General features: G+C 41.9%; 2 protein-coding genes and 1 non-coding gene across 3 annotated transcripts in view; all 3 read right to left on the minus strand.

The window, feature by feature from the left end:
* The window catches only part of LOC124607439 (proton channel OtopLc), a 736,982-nt gene that overhangs the window by 582,742 nt on the left and 141,967 nt on the right, over positions 1-12,273 (minus strand). The gene's annotated exons all lie outside the window — the stretch shown is intronic.
* The window catches only part of LOC124606598 (putative golgin subfamily A member 6-like protein 19), a 102,854-nt gene that overhangs the window by 71,853 nt on the left and 18,728 nt on the right, over positions 1-12,273 (minus strand). The gene's annotated exons all lie outside the window — the stretch shown is intronic.
* Positions 9,283-9,357, minus strand: Trnat-ugu. Its single transcript has one exon. It is a non-coding gene; the product is annotated as a tRNA-Thr (tRNA).

Below are 12,273 nucleotides of genomic sequence, written 5' to 3' on the forward strand. Positions count from 1 at the left end.
CCTAACCTCTCCAACACTGCTAGGCTGCGCTTACCAAACCTCTGTACTCTGGCGGATGGCCTGCCCTTTAAGTGGACGCGCCCGGTTTATCCGACCGTTATCAGCTCGTTGTCAAGGGTTAGGCGGTCATATCCATCGGCAGCATTCTGTTGCTTGTAGCTAATGGGAATGGCGAAGTACTTAATCTTTCTCCCCTGGATTGTATCTCTCGTCAGTCAAGATAGGCTTCTACGTACTTTCTTTAGTTTGTGAGATATCAGGCCCCCGGTGGCTGAGTGGTCAGCGTGATAGAATGTCGCGGGCCGGGTTGGCCGAGCGGTTCTAGGCGCTACAGTCTGGAACCGCGCGACCACTACAGTCGCAGCTTCGAATCGTGCGTCGGGCATGTGTGTGTGTGTGTGTGTGTGTGTGTGTGTGATGTTCTTAGGTTAGATAGGTTTAATTAGTTCTAAGTTCTAGGGGACTGATGACCTCGGAAGTTAAGTCCCATAGTGCTCAGAGCCATTTGAACCAGTTGATAGGATGTCAATCCTAAGGGCCTGGGTTCGATTTTTTAGTACTGTCAGTCTAATAAACCTTTGCACTTTGTAAGAACATTCGTTAATCGCCTCCCAACAAATAGAAAGCCACACTGTGAAGTGCTACATAAAAAATTAGCGCCATACTCAGCTCCGTGAAGCTATTGTTATTTCGGGTTCTCTCTGTCTTAAGCGTGCTGCTATTGAAAATCTCTTCAACATGATGCTTTTCGCTTTTATTGCGAATGGATCAGCAGCTGTTATATTTTAAACATTACAAGTAGACGGTACTTGTCGTTCTTTCATTACTTGTAGAACGAGTGGCTCAAATGGTTCAAATGGCTCTGAGCACTATGGGACTTAACATCGATGGTCATCAGTCCTCTAGAACTTAGAACTACTTAAATCTAACTAACCTAAGGGCATCGGACAACACCCAGTCATCACGAGGCAGAGGAATTCCCTGACCCCGCCGGGAATCGAACCCGGGAACCCGGGTGCGGGAAGCTGAACGAATGGCAGTTTCGCTCAAGCATGACTTAACGGTGGTGTACCAGGGTAGAAATTTTTAGGCGATTTTTTATTCGCTTAATACGTTCCTCAAATAACCTACTTTTGAGATTCATTCAAATAAAGTGTGCCATAAATGTTAAAATATGTTAAAACCGCGATTTACTGTTTGGGAGTCTCGCGCATCCGAGCGCGCGAATGCAACCGATGCAATACTATAACAGCTACCGACGAAATAGGGGTCCTGTTAGTTTCAGGTAGTATCACAGAAGGCATTGGCATCAAATAAAATACTATTCTAAATGAGATTTCTCTTCGTCACATGATTCGTTTGTAGTGAATTACAAGCACGCGCTTATTTTTTACACGAAGTACAACGTAAATGCTTGAAAATAAAGAACAAACTTATTTATACGGATAGAAAAGCGTCGTAAAGTAACACCAAACGTGGATAAACATGTTTCCATTAGTATGGGACAGCCAGTTAATCAATGTAAAGTGGCTCAAATGACTAAGCACTATGGGACTCAACATCTGAGGTCATCAGTTCCCTAGACTTACAACTACTTAAACGCAACTAACCTCAGGACATCACACACAGCCATGCCCGACGAAGGATTCGAACCTGCGACCGTAGCAGGCGCGCGGTTCCAGACTAAAGCGTCTAGAACCGCTCGGCCACAGTGGCCGGCTAATCAGTGTAGTTTCGTCAAAATGCGTATGTTTCGACATAGTTGAAAAAAGAAGGTCAGCTCTATGGTACTGGCATTGCTGATAGTAGGTTCGCTCAGTTTCAGTACTGAAAAAAAAAAGTTGTAACTTTAAACGCTTATTTTTCCAAAACAACGTTTTACAAGTTGTCAGGAACTGAAACTCACGAAACGTACATTCAGTTACATTATACCTTTTTCTAACTTATGAGTCGGCGTTTCTCCTTTTGTAGCAAGTAGAATTTTTGCGAAGTTGTGGGTGAACATCCTTCTCGACCTTGAAATTTCGCACTTATCTTCTGCCTTCTAGTGTAGAAAGTTTTTCTCTCTCTTTTTGACAGTTGCATTTGGGTCGACAGATGAGCACACTTACAGTATAGTACGGCGGTGTTCTTAAGAGCTTACGAAAACTCCACTGACATATAGAACTGAATTTAGCGTCTCAAAGCCATCAAAGGTCTCGGGGTATGGCAAACTACTACTGTTATTAAGTTGGGCAGCAGGAGAATATCCTAGCGGGAATTTTAGGCAGGCGCCAGCCAGGAATACTGCAACCATGTTTGTGTTGCGCTGTTGAGGGGGAATAATAGTATTCTGGGATGAAGACAATTATTTCTGCAAGAGTTATTCCGATACTAATGCCTGCTAATTTTTTGTACTAACCGAGCTCTAGCCAGATTACGTTGACGTAGTACTAAGTTTTGAATCTTCCCGCTAAGGCACTGTTGGTTTTGTTGTCCTGTGAAAGATAGCAGCAGCAGCAGCAGCAGCAGCAGCAGCAAGGAAGCGTTCCAAGATGGGGTCTGGCGTCCACGTGCGTATAAAACAGATGTATCACTGAATTACTCACTGATGCACAAACTGCGCCAATTTAAATCCATCATCGCTTGCTCAAGCTGAATAGCGACGATACAGTAGCAGCGCAAACGTGAGGCGTTGGTACTGCGCTTCAACAGTGGTGGTACAGGTGTGCGCTACAGCTCAACTCGGTCAACCTCTCTCAGTGATATCCCTTATAACGAACAGCGTCTTGATAAACTCGTTCTTGATGACAGTCGGATTATCAAGGATTGTCGGCTGTAATCGCCTAGACAAGATGTTACGCAACCTCTGTTATTGCAGTGTGTTCGAGAAGAATCACCTGGATGCTTATACGACACCAAGAAACCCATCAAATGGAAATTAGTTCGGACCTGTTCAACCAATATCGGGCTGAAGGTGACAATTTATTGAGCACCATCATCACGTGAAATGAGACGCTTTCTCACCACTATGAGCTGGAATCCAAAACACAGTCTGTGGCGTGGTGACATGCGAATTGTCCAAGAAAGAAGAAGGCACAGTCATTTGCAGGCAATGTAAGGTGCACAATTTTCTGGTATAGACAAGTGTGGTTCTCTTAAATGTCTTAGAGCCTAAAGCAGTTGTCAGTTGATAACGGCACAAGACGACACTGGCCAGGCTGAATTCCTTAACTTCCAGAGCCAGAGCAGATGAGAAGACAAACTTCCGCTTGCAACATGATAACGCCAAGCTTCACAACAATTCTGTGACCAGATGTCCCCACTGATAAATCTGGCTGGACTATACTACCACATCAGCCATACAGTCCCGATTTATCACCATCAGATACCAGTTCTTTGGACCCATGAAGGATTTAGTATGTGGCCACGAACATTTTTGATTCAGATGCTGTCGTAAGAGCTGGAAGACGATGACTCATCGTAGCTGATTCGGGTTTCTACGAGCACAGCAAGTACAACCTTATTCATTGTTGACACAAGTGCAAAACGAATGGTGCTGTGTTAAGTGAAAAATGACGGTATTTGACTAAAATGTTGCTCTATTTGACAGCGTTATTGCCCTTCTCTGTTTTAGTTTCCATGAAAATAATTGTAGAGGCATTAGTTTCGGAATGACCATAACAAAAGTGCGTGAAAATTCTGTATCCAGATTACAGGAGACGAAAAGTGTCCCGTCTTTCACCACCCCTAACCGGCTGCTACAAACATAGCGAGTTGCTAATAAAGTAAATCGGTGTGCCGCTACTGCTCTTGAGGACGACGGCAAGGCTCCGAAACAACCCACTTGTGAGGCGATTAGCGGGGAGCTGAGAACAGAACAGCCAGCCACTTGGCGCGAGCTAATGGCCACATCACACCTCCAGCCCGTCTGTCGCGCCAGTGCCTGCTTTCTCCGCTACCTGCTTTCGCTCAGCTCCGCTGCAACAGATGGAAAAAGTTCAAGTCTGGTCAAGGCGAACTACCGCAGGTACAGCTAACTTAAGCGATGCAGACCAGAGCCAAAACCCAGTAGGGAAACTGTGTGGTACAGTTAAGTTTAAGGATAATTTTAAAACCGTGGCGACTGACAATTCAATACAGTAAACAGTTTTTCATTACAGGTGTTAATGGAAATGGCGTGTGACTAGGGTCTCCCTTCGGGTAGACAGTTCGTCGGGTGCAAATCTTTCCATTTGATGCCACTTCGGCGACTTGCGCGTCGATGGGAATGAAATGATGAAGATTAGGAGAACACAACACCCAGTCCCTGAGCGGAGAAAATCTCCGACCCAGCCGAGAATCGAACGCGGGCCCTTAGGATTAACATTCTCTCGCGCTGATCACTCAGCTACCGGGGGCGGACATTATAGGTGTTAAAATTATTAAATGTAAAACTGAATGAATAGTCCATTAATTCGCTGTAGCGGTGTTTACTCATGTGAGTTACAGACCCACACAACCGGTTTCGCAACTTTTACCTTGCGATTTCTTGGTGTACGAGCTGTGACAAAGTAATGAGTTTGATGTGAAAAAAAATGTTGCTTACCGTTTTAGTCAAGTTTAGTGTTGTCTCCTTCAGAGTAGTTCCCTCCTGATTGCACACACTTTTTCCAGCGCTTCTGCCATTGATGGTAACATTTCTGGAACTCATCTTCTGTAATATCCTCCAAGACCCTCGTCACAGTTTTTTTGGACATCTTGTGTTGTTTGAAAATGGTGTCTCTTGATCGCCGCTTTGACTCTTGGAAATAGAAAAAAGTCGCACGGAGCGATATCGGGTGAATAAGGTGGCTGTGGTACTACTGAAATTTGTTTAGAGCTTAAAAATTGCTGTACTGACAGAACAGTATGGGATGGCGCATTATCGTGATGCAGGATCAAATTATCAGCAATGTTGGCACGGACACGAAGAACTCTTTTACGAAGTCTTTCTAAAGTTTCTTTGTAGTAATATTGGTCAACTGTTTGCCCAGGAGTCACGCACTCTTTATGAACAATTCCCTTGGAATCAAAGAAGCACACAACCATGCATTTCACTTTTGACTTTGACATGCGAGCTTTCTTTGGTCTGGGTGATCCCTTTGAGCACCATTGCTAACTTTGGCGTTTTGTCTCTGGATCTTACTGAAAAAAAAACCAACTTTCATCACCAGTGATAACGCGGCTCAAAAATTCTGGATTGATTTCCGTTTGCTCTAACAGGTCGGCTGCCACATTTTTCCGTATTTCTGGCTGTTGTGATATGAGATTTTTGGGGACCATTTTTTACAAATCTTTCTCATACCAAGATCTTTAGTTATTATTAGACAAACCGTTTCTCGATTGATGTTCAGTTCTTCTGCAATCATTTTCACGGATAATCTCCGATCAGATCGTACGAGATCACGCACCCTGACCAAGCAGACATCCATCCTTGAGGTTGATGGTCATCCACTGCGGTCTTCATCTTCAACATTCGTTCTGCCTTCACTAAACATTTTATGCCAAAGAAAAAATTGAGCTCTTCACGTAACCACTTCTCCAAAAGCCTTCTGAAGCTTACCGTAAGCTATCGTCTCTTTTTCACCCAATTTAGCGCAAAAAGAAATGGCGTACAGTTGCGCAATATTATGCGGTTCCATTTCCGTGATGAGAGAGACGAATATGTGTTAAATTATTACAGCACAAGTCGCGACTGAGCAGTTGGATCAATGTGCCGCTTGGACTAGAAGCAGCTTATAGAGCAAGGTCAAAGATATTGTGCCTACACAAGCCTCCGGGGGGTTGCCACATCTTGCAAAGAAAATCAGTCTCATTATTCTCGCACCTCGTATATGAATACTATATCCTATTGTATGGGGAGTAGTTACAGAATGCCGTAGAGCAACTATTGGGGTAGCTAGCCAAACTTCTCAGCCCTCCTTCATTGAGAAAAAACGATCATTCAAATGAATAAAAAAATCTTCATCTATGATGAATGTCATGTCTGTGTTAAAAAGCACAAACTTTACTAATGAAAGTATGTTCTTTTTGGCCGATGTCAAGCAACAGACAATGCCCCTTATGCGCTGTTATGCAGTGAAGTCCTGGGCCCAACAGCCGACAGGATCGTGTTTTTGTGTGTGTGTGTGTGTGTGTGTGTGTGTGTGTGTGTGTGTGTGTGTGTGTGTCACCAAGGGAGCAGTAGACAATATATGCTACAAGCGTCCTGTGTATTGTCGAAGCATGTGCTGTGACAGCCACCAAGGTATTGAGACGGTAATGGAAAATAATGCGGGCAGCTCCAAAGATAAGGGCTGTTATGTTGGTAACAGACACACATGTAACTACTCCCCATACAATAGGATATAGTATTCATATATGAGGTGCGACAATAATGAGACTGATTTTCTTTGCAAGATGTGGCAACACCACAGGCTTGTGTAGGCACAATATCTTTGACCTTGCTCTATAAGCTGCTTCTAGTCCAAGCGGCACATTGATCCAACTGCTCAGTCGCGACTTTTGCTGTAATAAGTTAACACATGTTCGTGTCTCTCGTCACGGAAATGGAACCACATAATATTGCGCAACAGTATGCCATTTCTTTTTGGGTTAAATTGGGTGAAAAAGAGACAATAACTTACGGTAAGCTTCAGAAGGCTGTTGCTTGACACAGGCCGACTAGAACGTATTTTCATCAATAAAATGATGGCAGTTTGCGGTCTTAACACAGATATGGCACTCATCGTAGATGAGGATTTTTTATCAATTGGTGGCGTTTTTTTTATGAATTGAGGAGGGCTTAGAACTTTGGGTAGCCCTGCCAACAGCTGTTCTGCGGCATCCTGTAACTAGTCCCCATTCAATATGACTCAATATGACTTAGCATTTACAGTAAACACACCAGGAGATGCCAAACCAGTTGTGTGCACCTATAATTTATTTGAAATAATACAGCTACATTCGACTATTGGAGTTTTGATTTAGTTATGTACTTATTAATTTTTTAACACACATATTGAAAAAACTGTTTACTGTACGAATTGTCAGTCAACCATTTATAAGCTTAAGGAAACTGGTAGTGTCAAGAGTAAATTATTATTATTATTATTATTATTATTATTATTATTATTATTATTATTATTAAGTTTTTAACTAGCCTTTGGCATGAAGCATGTAGGCAGGGTAGTGGGTAGTCACAAATTGTTATTCGATCTGTCTGTATTACTAAATGGCTGAGATGATCACCAATATGAGTTGCATGTTGCCTATCTAATACTTTCCAGGGGGAACAAATATTTGATTTTCAGTATTTCACATAATATTGACAGGATTTAAAAATTTAAAATGCTGTCATGATCTACCTCTGGATGTAGTGTTCTGACGTAATAGGAGGAAACGTCAGCGAAAGGTTTGAGCCTGGCCTGGAAGCGTGCTCAGTTAGCCTAGTGGTTAAGGCTATTGTTTGCAAATTGCAAAATTTCCACGTCCGAGTCTTGGTCATCATCGAGTGTCCCATTACTTGTGGGAAGAAAGTAAGACCGGAAAACACAAGAAAAATCAAAATCTTCAAGAACGTCCTACTGATGCGACTGGATGTCGCGTTCAAGGACATCTTCCCGACGATTGATCTACCTTCCCACAAACAGGGAGGTGTGATGTGCAAAATAAAGCGTTTGAAGTTCGCATACAGTCCGGCTAGTAAGATAACAGTTCTAAAAAAAGTAAAATACGTTGACTGCCGTTCTTTTCTAATTTGTATATGAAACTTGTTTGTGAAATGTGTGTGTTCTGATGTATATGACGCGTCAAGGGAATTTTACATTATCTTTGATAATATTTTTAAATTAACAAGAAGGGCGTACGGATATTTGAACACTGAAAAGGACCTACGCCTGCCACATGTTAGTACGTGAAATCTCTTACACAAGAGCAATGGTTGTCTGGGAAAGAGAGATAATTCGGCAATAGCAGATCATGCACTGGGACCAGGCAGCCACGAAATTCGTTTCTACGATAATGGTTTTATCTGGATACAGTCATTACTATGTTAGGACGTACAGAGAAGCCGTAGAAAAATCACAAGCACAATGACATCCCTAACGGAAATGAGACAAATTGCGCTTCGTAGCGCTACATAAGGCAAACTACAAGCTCCGTAACACTCGTTGCCACAAATCCGCGATCTTATGCACCAGTCTGATATGTCACGACGCTACCGTAGCGTGGATACGAATAAACAATTCAGCATGATGAACTTGTTGAAGCTTCAAACTGCCACTTGAGTGTTTATAGCCTCTGATGATGTGACCAACACTGGAAGACGAAACGTTAAGCAGATAAATTTGCTTGGGCCATGGCCTAATGCCAATGATATACGAATAGCCAAGAACGCAAATTTCTGCCGTTAAAGCGTACATTGGCAGTGTATTATTTAAATGTTTACGACAGATGGTTTGTATACCAAGACGGAACATTATTCATTAAAGGGCTTGCTGACATAACCTAACGAATCTATAGAGAATAGTTTCTAAGGAGCCGTCATCCTGATTGTAATTTATCGCTTTGGAATGAAACTCAGTCGTTCAAAGAGAGAGAGAGTTGGCCAGTGTTCTTGGCGAAGAGTTGTTCTCACAGTACGGTTTGAGGAGAAGCCTGCAGTTAAAAATTTTCTAGTAAATTAAACAGTACAATGAAAAACTTTCAAGTTTCAACAAAAAGTATTTAAGCAATCTGGCACCACTCGAGATTACAAATAGTACTTTCTCAACAGTCATAGATATAATTGAGTTTTGTACGATTTACAAAGAAGATATAAAAATGATGACATGTACCTTGTTTACATAGGAGAGTTTAACATTTTATGTCACACAGAAACAATTACGTTCACTAGAAAAGGAAACACAGAGCTTTTACTCCAAGATACATTTAACAACTGGTGAAAATTAATTGAGAATTTACGATCTCAATCGATTACTTGTAACTAAAACTTAATTTAAGAGAAGGCGGAGAAGGAAAGAGTCTGATCGTTTAATACTAAGTTGGCATTCTGTGTTGATTTCCAGTATTTCCAGCAGGTCATCTTTCTGCTTGTCTTTACAGGATGCAATACTTCACATTCTATATCATACAATGGCTTTCTGTTATTAGATGGTCGGCGAAGGTTGAACCTCTGTTTCTTAATCTCTAGCTTCTCTAGTATTCAGATAACGTAACTGTCACAGTGAAATGATAATTAAATCAAGACCCTAAGCTGTCGACAGGCGTTGATATACATTAACGGGGACAGGTGAAAATGTGTGCCCCGACCGGGACTCGAACCCGGGATCTCCTGCTTACATGGCAGTCGCTCTATCCATCTGAGCCACCGAGGGCACAGAGGATACTGCGCTCTCCGTGAGACCCACATTCCCAACTTAATGTCCACACACTACATTCGTCAGCGACAGACAATCTTACCGAGTCCCGTAAGAGTTCGGGCAATGCGTGTGCATCCAGCACAGAACAAGGTCAATGGCCGGCTAGCCTTAGATATATGAAGATTGTATCTGTTCTTTCGGACATGTCCGAAAGAACAGATACCATCTTCATATAATAGCCACAGTTCTGCCTGACTGTCCGGTGTATACTTTCCCGCAGTGCTTTTCCTGTGATTTTATGTGCTCCACTCTGAGCCATGAATTTGGAGCTTGTCTTTAGCAGCGAATAAAAATTCTGATAAGTTGTTAGTTGCGAGACGTCAACCACAGAGGTTATCTGAAATTTTGCCAGTATATATTCATGTTTATGATCTTAAAAATTAAATAACACGCATCAGTATTTCTAAGCCAAAAGTGTGTATACAAACCAAGATGAATGGTGTGAAACCAAGAACAATTACGGAAAAAGAAAGACAAAAATATGAACGCTACGAATACAAAACAATTGTGCGAGATAATTAAGTTTCAAGAAACATATCTTTATTTCCTCCGTAATTTTAAAAAGGCGTTACAATGTTATTACTTGTGGTAGCAACTTTATTTATCCGTAGATCTCTTTTCACAAGGCTTAGGACATGTCAAAGTATTTACATGTTTAGACCAACTTAAAATCGTTATTTATAACCATTATTATTATTTATTTGTATAACAATTTACCAAACCCTTACTCTGTTTTATCAAAGTCATCATTCAATATATAAAATGCATTGCATAAGAGCTACTTTTCAGCTCCCTTTTTAAATAATTGTATTTTTGCATTTTCTTTTATCTCTTTTGGTAATTTATTGTACAGTTTTATCCGTTGGTAGAAAATTCTGTTTTGAGTTTCATGTTTCTTTTTTCTTGGCAAATGTAAGTTGAGTCTAGCTCTCGTTCCATGTTCATGGACAGAAATGTTCGCGCAGTAATTACCAATATTATTTTTGATGTGTACAACTGACTGGTAATTGTATTCACACGGAGCAGTAAAAATCCCCAGTGTTTTCAACAGATCTTTACAATGAGCTCGGGAGTTTGAAAACTGTGTTCATATTTTGCGCATTTGTTCCCCAAAGAAAGAATGCCATAGCTAAGAACTGAGTGTACATATGGATAGCATATAAACAGAAGTACTTGCAAGAAAAAAAAGGCACATATTTTCAATTGTTACCGAATGCTTATTGGACTGCAATTTCAACGTATCTGAATGATTAGCACTGATTATTTTATGTTATTGCATCTACACTGACAACGTCTCTATCGAGCCAGTCATTTCATTCAATTCATTTCACATTAATTTATGCTGAGAGTCAAGTGCCATTCTGCGCATCAGGCATTTAACTCCTCTAGATCCTCCTGGATTTCACAACAATTTTGTAGCAGTAGTGGTTTCCTTTATAGAACAGCACCATTAGCAAGGAGCTAAATGGAGTTTGCAAAGTTGATCACCGCATCATGTATCCGTATCGTGAACAAGACGGCAGTTTTCTTCCTTACTCTGACTACAGTTGAGTTCTGTGGATAATAAACAGCTTTAATAACTTCGAGCGAGCGAGAGAGAGAGAGAGAGAGAGAGAGAGAGAGAGAGAGAGAGAGAAACTCTCCTATCTAGCATCATGATAAACATAAAAGGCAAGTACGATAATTTTACTGCGTTCAGTAAGCCTTCGTTGCGTAACCGCAAAGCGTCATGTAACTAAGAAGTGAGACCTGAACTTCCCACGCAGACTAACAGGGTCTAGCGTCGCAACTGAGTGCTACCTCGCGTGAATAAGGGACCGTAAATACATGAACAGACCAGTTTTAAATTTGGAGCCGACTCGTTACCCCGACCTGTGCTTTAAGACATGACGCGATACCGCCCAATTCGGCTTCATGGGTGGGCGCGTGAGTTTCTTTTGCAGGAACGGGTGATTTACAAAAGGTCATTAGTTTCAGATTAGTAAGGCTGATACATGAGTGCACCAAGCGAGCGAAAGTCAACAGGGAGGGAGATCTATCATTTTCAAAACATCCGCCATTTTTTAAAGCATTCGCAGTATCGCGCAGTTTTCCACCGACTCTTTCTGCACCGTGACGTAAGGGTGTGTGTGTGTTACGTCTCCAGAAATACCGATGATACAAAACTTATTTAGAGCACTGATCCAACGGGTTGCTATGCGTCTCATCGCAAGCAGTGGAGATACGGACTTTAACAAGGAAACGCTAAAGCGGTGGCCGCTCGCTGCTATCTCACAATACGTGGCAACAGCAGGGGCGCTGCTGTACGATCAAAACATTTCCATCAACTCGATAAGATTTAATAGGGGACTTTGGATAAAGTATTGGCCACACTTTTAATTTCAAAGTTATGCAGACAGAAGAAAAACATGAACTGAGTGATTTTGAGATATGAACTGAATAGTCCGAAGCGTGTATCTGAAACGGCATCAGTTCGCGGGATGAGCAGTGTGTGTGTGTGTGTGTGTGTGTGTGTGTGTGTGTGTGTAAGCTGCTCGTGTTTTTCAACGAACGACTACTGCTTGCCGGATCAACTCTTGTATGCTACCATAATAAGCAACACACCGCCGTTTGCGACGTGTCCATGGTAGTGCAGGTCAGTTACAGGGACTTGCTAACACGCATTTACTGTGTGGAGGAATAGGAATTAGTGGCTGCAAAGCAGTCCGAATATACAGAGGAAAGTCTCTCAGAAGGCGCTGTCATGATTGATTGGAACTTGTCGCTAATGGATAGAAACTGGGTCGTTCAGTACACGAAGCGATTGCCAAGGTTTTCAGTTGTTGTTGTGGTCTTCATTCGTGAGACTGGTATGATGCAGCTCTCCATGCTA

This window comes from Schistocerca americana, chromosome 3 (assembly GCF_021461395.2).
Source record: "Schistocerca americana isolate TAMUIC-IGC-003095 chromosome 3, iqSchAmer2.1, whole genome shotgun sequence".
NCBI classification, from domain to species: domain Eukaryota; kingdom Metazoa; phylum Arthropoda; class Insecta; order Orthoptera; family Acrididae; genus Schistocerca; species Schistocerca americana.